The sequence below is a fragment of the Lagopus leucura genome, unplaced genomic scaffold, assembly GCF_019238085.1.
Source record: "Lagopus leucura isolate 7727_CA_CO unplaced genomic scaffold, USGS_WTPT01 Super-Scaffold_100159, whole genome shotgun sequence".
Classification (NCBI taxonomy): domain Eukaryota; kingdom Metazoa; phylum Chordata; class Aves; order Galliformes; family Phasianidae; genus Lagopus; species Lagopus leucura.
Window position 1 is genome coordinate 26,895,798 of NW_024962335.1, and position 10,168 is coordinate 26,905,965.

General features: G+C 40.1%; 1 protein-coding gene across 2 annotated transcripts in view; it reads left to right on the forward strand.

The window, feature by feature from the left end:
* The window catches only part of PDE3A (phosphodiesterase 3A), a 244,433-nt gene that overhangs the window by 4,811 nt on the left and 229,454 nt on the right, over positions 1-10,168 (forward strand). The gene's annotated exons all lie outside the window — the stretch shown is intronic.

The window sequence follows — 10,168 nt, forward strand, 5'->3', positions numbered from 1 at the left end:
TTTTTTTTTTTTTTTTTTTTTTTTTTTTTTTTTTAATTTTCTTTTTCCTTTTTTTGGAAGTCTTTGAAACTTTTAGGCTTTTGGAAGTTGTCTTACAAGCCATGTGAGTAACTGGAAATCCCGGTGCAGAAAGGCTGCGAAGAATCTGCAAAAAACAGAAATCACCATTGCTTTATGTATAGTAGCGTCTCTCTATTCTTTGTCTGTACAGATATTTATTAACAAATAAAATGGAAAACACTGTGCTAAGAGATGCTGATGGAACAGTGTTATCACTCCGGTCTTTTCTCACTGCTGCATGCCCCGTGGTCCTGGTGCCACCCTACAGTGCTGCCAAACAGATGGGGAAATAGAGCCTGCAGGAAGGATATTGGTTGTGTGAGTTTGGCTGTGAAACTGCATTGTTGCTTCTGAAACCCACCTGGAAAAAGACTTTGTGTCAGATGGCAGCACTGAGCACTGGGAAACTGTGTGTGTGTCTTAACAACCTATCTATTTATAAATATCTATAGACACATAGACAAATACATTTATGTATATATATATATATAAAAGTCTCTGTATTTAAGTGCAGTAACTTAAAAAAATGGTTAACCTTTGGTTAACTATTAGATGGTTAAGAATTTGTTCTTTTCTGAGGATCAATTCACTTATAGCTGTTGGATTTCTGTTGTTTTCTTCTTTTGGTTTAACTAAACCTGTGTATTGGAATAACCTCCAGTTTCCCTCGTGTAAAAGTGTCAAAATTGTAGGGAAATGATGTAACAACTTTAAAACTGAATGTCATCTATTCTGAGTGGCATTCTTCTAGCTGCTGTTTGTTCACAAGCTTGCTTGTGAAATGAAATCCATATGGAAAGGTGTGAGTGTTTGAATGCCAAAGGTTAACCATGTTTTGAGTTCCTGCACTTATGGGTTCCAGCAGGACAGCTGCACCTGTGGCACCAGCAAGAACCAGAACTTACCTCACCCCGAAGAACAGACACTTTTGCTTGTCTCTTGCACTTGCTTTTGGTATAGTTTTAAATAAACCAAGGGGTGTTTGTGATCAATGTCGTGGAGAACAGGAAGAACATTGTTGTATACTGTAACATATGTTATATGCAAGTAGAGATTTTCAGCAAAAATACAAATCTCAAATTGACCTTAAACTGCAGCAGCAGCGATCTCTCTGGGATGGCAGTCTGCAGAGAGACCCTCAGGAGCATTGTGTTTGTGTATCTGACCAGCAGGGAAAGAAGGAACATGTGAAGGGTGAGGTAGCAGCTGAGAAGTTGCATCTGAGCATTGTTTTTTCTACTTCTAATCCAGATCGACTGGCCCAAGCTTTGCATAGCCTGAAGAATAAAACAATACCTCGTCTGTTTTTGTCTATTAAATGTCACTTCAGATATCAGCTAGAAAGGTGTAAATCTCTGCAGAAGGGCAGATCCAAAAGGGCTGCACAATCACATCTTTTATGTTATCCCTCCGTTACTGCAGAGCTTCTAGAACTTTTAATAGGAGAATTTTGTTTTTTCTTATCATAGCCTGGTAGAGCCATTCCTGTGTTGGGGATACTGAAATCCTTGCCCTGACACTCATCAGGTGAGCAGCAGAAAGTGGTAGATGTTGGTGAAGTTCTAAGATGCATTTCTCTTCAGTTTTACTGGCAATGTTAACAACAGGTGGCTATTGAAAATGCATGATTGTTGTATTTTGCACTGATAAGGAATTTCATTGTGTTTAGGTGGATTTATAATTGTAAGATGACAAATTGGATGTTTCAATCAAATGTGATTGCAAATGTGGTTGCAACAATGTGGAGCTGTAGCTCTGTGTCTCTCTCATGTGAGACAGTGAACACCTTTAACTCCTAATGGAGACTTGGAGACTGTTCAGGAATATTTTAAATTTTGGATTATGGAAGGTACGTTTTGCTAAAAATGCTTTATATTTATTTTCCCTTTGTAGTATCTACTGGTAATACCCTCCCTGCCTCCACTAACTTCAGTGGAAATTGAGGGGTGCCATGTCCTAGCAGAAGAGCAGGTTATCCTTTCAGTTGCATCATCAGTGAGGGTGATGATGTGTTTCTAAGCAGAGAGCTGCAGATAGGTTTTTGGTTTTTGGTGGGTTTTTTTTTTTTTTTTTTTTTTTTTTGTAAATATCTACTCATTTTGTCTTCTTAAAGAGTGCAATTCAAAGTGACTGTTGGTTGTGCTTCTTGGATTGTCACCTGAGATCTTGTGGTCTGTTTTTGTAAGTGTGTGCACGGCCATGCATATTTATAAATCAGACCTTTATATGTACATATTCATGTGCAGGTGTGTGTATATATATGGAATCACAGAAACATAGAATCATTAAGGTTGGAAAAGACCTCTAAGATTATCTAGTCCCACCAACAACCCACCACTACCATGCCCACTAGCCTAGTTTCTCAGTGCCACATCCACGCTTGTTGTGGATAAACCTTCAGAGACAGTGACTGCACCACCTGCTTCAGCAGCCTGTTCTAATGTATCACCACTCTTTCTGAGGAGAAATCCTTTCCTAAAATCCAGCCTGAATGTCCCCTGGCACAACATGAGGCCATTCTGTCTCATGCTATTGCTGTTACCTGGGAGAAGAGGCTGATCCCCAGCTCACTGCAACCTTCTTTCAGGTAGTTGTAGAGAGCAATTAAATCTCCCCTGAGTCTCCTCCTCTTCTCCAAACTGAACAATTCCAGTTCCTTCAGCCTCTCCTCGTAAGACTTGTGCTGCAGACCCTTCCCCCACTTCTCAGAATAGTACATATTCAAATTAGAAATGGGATGATCATGGGGTCATTTTGGTCATTTTTTCTCCTGGTGTTTCCCAAGAGCAGTTGTTATGGTATCATAGAGGGATGGGACCGTTTGTTTGTCTTTGAGAGTACAGTCTTGTAGGTTGAGTTACATATGACACCATTCTTCCAAGATATTTAACAGTGAGTTCTGATTTCATAGGTAGGCATGTTTTTCAATACCTCACCCTGTGTAATCACTGCCTGACTTTCGATAGTTTTAATGTTGGTCTTTTTTTTCCCCCAACTTGCTAAATTTTTCCTTTTTTGCTGTTAAGCACTTTAGTGGTGCACTTCGATAAGTGCATGTATACTTACGTGCTCTAAGTGCATACATTCCAATATGACAGCTGAACTTGGTGCTGCAGCTCAGTTGTAGAGGCGCCTGGCACTAGGTGCTTGCTTTATATGGTGCCTTTGGTACCTAGCCTGGCTTACCGCTAATTTTGGCCGTGACGTGGGACTGAGAGCTGGCTAGACGTGAGCAGCTGATAAGCTGTGTGTGCTGCCAGAGCCAGCGATGTTCTCATGGGCATAAATGGGAGCTTGTTCAGCATGGAGCTCTGCCTGGTCAGAAGTGCGATAAGAGCAGTTGAAATAAATAGGAGACTTAAATTTTTGCAGATAAGAATGATGATCTTCAGCTGGCAAAACTTGTTCTGTTCTGTATAATGAATATATTACTGCTGCAGCATAACTAGTTTCAAAGCAGCTGTCAACCGATTAGCATTCGTTATTTATTAAGACAACTCTGAAAAATGAGTGGCAGAAATGCCACCTCTGTAGACTTTATTCCCAGAGATTCACTGTGTTTCTGTCGACTTGTAAATTCTTTAGGAGGTGAAACGTGGCAATGTAATTCTTACTCCATTACTGGCTTTTATTTTAAGCTTAATTCATATGCATGGTTCATTCTTAAATGCAGTCCTAATTGTCTACTGATTTCATAAAAAGCTCAAATGAATAAACAATTTTTTATTGGAGGATTTGGTGCTGTGTTTCCCATGTGTCTGTGAGGAGCTGAGTGGTGAAGAGGACTCAGCTCAGCAATTAGAGAGGGGATGAGGGTGGAAGGGGAACCTTACTCTTCCCAGTGAAAGTTCTCTGCTGTGATATGCAGAGCTTTCCTGTTTGCATAACACCCAGGAGTAGGCAGGTGTAGAACTAGGGCTATGCAGCTGGACTGCTTTGTTTTGGATAGTTTTGGCTGTGTCCAGGCCTTGCTGCAGACTGCCCTGAGAAACCGCTCAGTGGCAAATTGAAATATTGTCTGTGTCGCACTGATATTGAAAACTGCCTCCTGGGTTGCAGAAAACAACATGGTCATTCTTACTGAGCTTGCAGTCTTTGTGTCGAGCAGTGTAATAAAGGAGCATGTGATAATAGTGCAACAATTTGATGGGTCGGGGTGCCAGCACTTCAGCACATAGTCAAGCTTAAATTCCACTTGAAGATCCAAGCCTGTTGTTTCCTCTTGGCAAGGCACCTTTGGAGTCAGAGCCAGCTAATAGGAAATACTCAGCACTGGGGCTTAGCTGAAATTTAGGACATCCGAACCGAGCTTTCTGGGTACGTGTGATGTGGTCAGAGAGAGATGGCAAAAACAAAGTTTTTCAAGTGAAGTGGTAAAGAAAGATTGTTCATCTCCTTCCCTTAAATCTATCCAATCTTTATTTCACATTTCTTTTCTCATGTGCCTGCTGAATCAATCTAGTCCCAAAACGTGGGATGTTCTTCTTATGGTTAGATGGAAGGCACAGATCTGGGGACAGAACTGACCATGAGGCAGATTCATTGTTTTTTGTTCCAGTGTTTTAGCTCTCATCATCCTTGAATCTAGATTTTTCTTTTCCTTTAGTAATTTTTTTTTTTATAGAAAAGAGAGAATATCCCTAAGATTAACCTTAAAATGTCCTGACTTGAGGCTGTGATCTGCGGTTTGAGCAGGCTTTCAGGAAAGTCAGAATTTGAAATTCTATATTTGTGTCTGGATGAGCTGTCTTGTTTAGATCTTTAGAATTTATTATTCTTTTGGGGATCGCAGTAAAACTCTGATCAGAAGTGATAAAATTCTTGGCCGTGAATTAGTGCTGCTCCTTAACGGAAAGGAGCCTGCAACTTCAAATGTGCATATTTGTTTCATGTTCTGATTTGTTTCTATATATTGTCTGTTCTCAATATAATTATGAGGAACACTGATTTAAAAAAAAAATAAAACAAACACTGAAGTCAGTGTATTATAAAATTTACTGATATGCACTTAAAACAGAAGTAAAAAGAAAACAAAACAAAACCCAACACCCTGAATCCTCAGCTATTGGGAACTGTGTCAAGCCAGCTTCCTTTATAACCATGCCATTTACTTCTCAGAATTTGACTTAGGGGCTTGTAAGTCTTTTATTTGGGTAGGAGTTTTAGAACTGAGATAACATAATTTATCAGATCATTTCAAACATTCACAATAGCAGGGTAAGGAGGAGAGAACTTCAGTCAGAAACTTAATAGTGCAGAAATTTTATTTCTCTCTCTTGTGGTCTGAGTGTACTGTAATCTGAAATGGTGCATCAGGGTTTGTAAGCATAATTGTGTCATATGCTGTCCTTGGAATGAATTTGCAGTTTCAGATGTCTTTAAACAAAATTTGGCATATCCAAACTCTTAGGTGTATGAATTTTTTCAAGTGATTGTTTAGTAAAAAATAACTGTAGGAGAAATCCCACGGCATCGATACCCACATGCTCTGAGTTAACAGCTTGCTTAGTGGCACTCTTCTGAGATGGTGATGAGTGTTGCGTTTTAAGCTAGGAATAGTTGCCATCGATGGGCTGAGTGCTCCTTCCTTATTCTCTGTCTTCTAGTCCAGGAAATCTGAATCCTATTCCCCTCCATTAAAGACAGGACAAAGAAGTGAAGGGTGGGTTTTGGACACTCAGTTCTCCTTCTGTGTGTAAGGAAGCTTAGTTAGACTTGCTTCAGAGTGTGACTGCTGCCCACAAAACATTACCATCTTGCCTGGTGATAGCTTTTCCTTAGCTCATCTCAATGCTTTCCTTTCAACAAGATTCTAGAGCGTCTAATTTTTTTTTATTTGTTTGTTTGCTGAGCCAGAGAAATCCGTCTTTGAGTCTGAATGTAAGGAGGTGATTATCTCTCATTTCAAGGGGCAAGTTATCTTGCTGTAAGAAATGCAAAGGCTTGAATGCAAGCATTCTTTGGTGCCTTGTAGGAAACTTCCATACAATGATGACAGATATGCTCCGGTTATAATATTTGATGTGAGTGTGAAGAGTTTATAAATAAATAGAAGAATAAAAAAAAAAAAAAAAAAAAAAAAAAAGCACTTTCAGAAAGCCACAGGTATAATTTCCAAGTACTATGGGATGTCTGACTTAATGTATATTCATTTGAGAAAGATGTTTGAAAGTTTCCCATCTGCTAGCACCAAATCAAGAAATGTGTTCAGTTGATTACCACTCTTATTTCACCTCTCCTCATCTTTAAGGAATCTCTTGATTTTAACAGTGCACTTTTTTAGTCCTTTCCATACACAGTAGTGGCCTTTCACCTTTTTGGGACTGTTTGTTCTGAGTGATGGCTGAAGCGATAGCACGGCTCCTGTGACATCAGAAACATTTTTGTTGGCAGTTGTTCCTGATGAAAGACTCTATAATCTGACAGTGGTGGAGATGACTAAGTAGAGACAGATTTATGTGGAAATCTTATTAATACCCATAAAAGACAGAATGAAGGCATAAGAAATTTGGCTCCAAAAGACCAACCAAAAAATGCTCTGTTCTTAGAAGCATTTGGCACAGCTCCATCATGCCTTTTGTGGGAACTGGTTCTTTGTCTGGCCTAATCTTGATGCATTTTTTTCCTCCTTTTAAAGATTACTGAAAACTTCCACTTTTCCCTAACTTTCTCACAGTAGAATAAAATTAATTTTCACTTTGGTAACGCACAAATCAGTTAATTATTTCAAAGACAATGAAAAACAGATGTATTTTTTTGTTTCTCAGCAAAGATTTAACGGTAGCCTTGCTGTGAGATCTTCCACCAAATGTCCCAAAATGTTGTATGTTGCTCTCATAATTAAGGCAATTTACAAGGGAGTAATATTGTTCAGCTACAGAATGGGATGGCTGGCAAGAAACTGCATCGTGGATGGGAAATCATAATTCATTTCTTTGGTGTTTGGATCTGAGCTTACGCTGACTCTTCAAGAGCTGAGAACAGAATCTGAATTTCATAGTGGAGGTTCATCTGTTTATAGTGGGTTTTGTGGTTACAAACCTTAGAGTAGGTAGTTCCAGTTTTGTCACTTTGGGACTCAACTGAGCATTGTGTGTTTATTCCATCCTGTGTATGTACTCATTTTAACCAGTCTATAGCTCTGGGACCCTCACCGCCTCCCCTGCCACTGGTACCAAGATTTCCAAGAAAAGTGGCACACAGCACACTTATTTCACGTTTGCTGTTGACAGTGCAAGTCCCTCTATGCCCTGCTGGAAAGAAATTCTCATTCAGCCTTTAATTCATTCAGCCTGATGTGTGGTGAATGTTGAAATGCGTGTGCAGTAAAAGGAGAGCCAACCCGATGCCAGCAGTCAGCTGAAAGTTTCCTTCCAGTGGTTTTGATACTGGCCTGTGAATGCCTGTGATGCTTGGTGCATGCTGAGCTACGTGGGCTTGTCCTATGTAGCTGCAGTGGGGTTTCTACTTAAAATATTAATCTCAATTTTTACTATAATACAGAGTACATTCAGGCAAAAATCTGTTATAAACAAAATAGCTGAATGTGTTCTTTGCATGTGGGTAGAGATTTTCATTGTGGAAATGGTTTCTAATATTCTGAACAATATTTCTTCCCAATTCTTGTTCCATATGTAATTGAAACAATTCCTGGTTTCCTTTAAATTATTTCTTTAATGAGCTAGGCCTATAATTAGTCAAGACATTTTGTTTTAGATCTTTAAGTGATCCATGTGCCAGTGAGCATCTTGTGCTTCTTCCATATGTGTATTGTTTTTCCCAGTGAGAACAGTATGCCAAACTCTCTCCTGATGTGAGGACATACTGATTTGAAATAGGAAGCAAAAAAGTATCTTTCAGGGCTGGCTTATGAGCAAGATCTTACTCTGTCTTTACTATTACATCTTAAATGCATATAGATTTTAGTTCTCTTAGCATTTACCGTGATGTTATAACCCTTTCAGAGGAAAAAAAGCAATAGCAAAAGTAAGAAGAAAACAGGAAGGAATCCCTGTCTGGATGAGAAAATCATTCGTATTTTATAAAAATCTTCTCCATGAGTTGTTGCTTATGGACCTGGAGAGACAGCTCCCATGGACTATTATTTGGCCTTTTTCCCTCATCTGCTGACAGTATGAGGTGTACGTCTTTGCCCCACCATAGGTGAGACTGATATCTGCAGATGTCGGAGGTTCATATCTGAAGTCCCAGGGCTGTGCTCCCATGATGGCAGCACTTGCCATGATGTTCTTCGGGATCCTAAGATGGCATAGTTCTTCTTCATTAACTGTTGGTAAAAATTCTGAAATGTCATCACCACCTGTCTTCTACTTCTGTTTTTGCTTTTTTTGTGTCACGTTGGAGAGGAGCAATGCTACAGGAAAACACGTTTTGTCAGGCCAGGTTTTAAGTTGTTTTGTCAGATGCTCCCAAATAAAGCTGCCAGTATTGAAATCTGTTACTCCTTTGATGTTTAATGTCAAATGTTGAATTGATGCTCCCCTCTGCTGATTTTATGTAGCATTTTTACTGTTCTCCTCATCTTTAGGAATCCCTACATACTTCTGGCCTTATCTTGTGTGGTGCATCTTGTGTTCAGCTGCTGAACTTGTTGAGCAGTAAGAATGAACCTGTGGATAGACTCATCTCATGTCAGATTTCATATTAAACATGGCTGTGGAAAAGCTGTAGAAGTTAGAGTTCTTTTTGGCCCAGATGCAGGGGTGAGAGATGTGGCACTGAAGTTGTGAGCTCTGTTTTAATATTGAGCTGCTCCAAGTTGAAGGGTTGCATTGCTTTTCTTTAGGTTTCAGGGAAGCTGAACTCTTCTTGATTGAACTGTATCTTGTTAGCCATCGTTGGGGCAATCAAATTACCACAGTAAGTGAGCTGAAGAATCAGTGCCATATTCCTCATTTGTCACATCTAACCTTACGTCCTTCAAATGCATGACTTGCTTAAGACTGGTTAGCTTCATGCTCAGCAAAATGAGCCAGTAGAGGAATTTGAATCAAACTTATTTTGAAGGGAAACATGTTTCTCTCTCTCCCCTTGCCTGCCACAGAGGCCAAACACATCACATCCGGTGTCTGCTGGAAGTCTAGAGTTCCCCCTGAATTCTTCTCGTACTTGACAGCTCCTCCCTGGTTTGTATATACAAACAACATTCTTTGAGGGGACTGGAAAGGGAGGACGTGGCTACAAACAAAACCCAGATATTTTCTCATATGTCAGAAGATACCAGAAAAGAATAGTGTGCTCTGCATCTGCTGGTAGCTGACTTCTTTTTCATCCTGCTTATTTTGTAACAAAGGAGGATTGGTTTGGATGTTGGGAAAGCCTTTCTAGCAGTAATGGTAGTGAAGTACTTCAACAAGGGAAATTTCATATGCATACATGAGAGGCACTTTTAAAATAGACTTTTGGATATTCTTCCACGCGGATCTGGACGCTTGTTTTTTCTTGGGCCAATGTTCCCAGAAAATAAACAGAATTTCTTGCCTCTGCTGCTTTACCCTTCCTTGATTCGGGAGCTGCTATGCTGTTTGGTTTGCATTATCAAGTTGTGATTGGTGGCAGAGTTTTGTTTACTTTTCTTTTTTCTTTCCTTTCAATGGGAGCTTTGGGTCCCAGGTAGGCTTCTCACTGCTCTTTGTTTTGGCCGAGCTACAGGTTGATTTATGAAGCTTGGTTGTTAGCTCAATGCCTCTGTGGCTGGCAGCAGAGCGCTGTGCAGTGTGAGTGAGATGGAGTGGCTGGGAGCTGGGTAAGAGACGGAAATCTGAAGGACGTGACAAAGCACCAAGGGCCAGGCCTTTCTGTCCCCGCTTACGTCAGCTAGGAGAGCTGTAGTTTGGGGAGAGCTTTCATGCGAGGAAAGGCCTGGGGATGTGTTCAGATCAAGTACGGCATGTTCGAGGTGTGACACCCCTCCACCGCACCCAGCAGTTCTTGCATGGTTGCTTTTTTATATGCTTGTCACTCCATATTGAGTTGTTTCTTTTTTCTCTCTCTTTTATCTTTTTTTCCTTTTTCTTTCTCCCTCTCTTTGTTTCTTTTTTTCCTCTCCTCTCCTCTCCTCTCCTCTCCTCTCCTCTCCTCTCCTCTC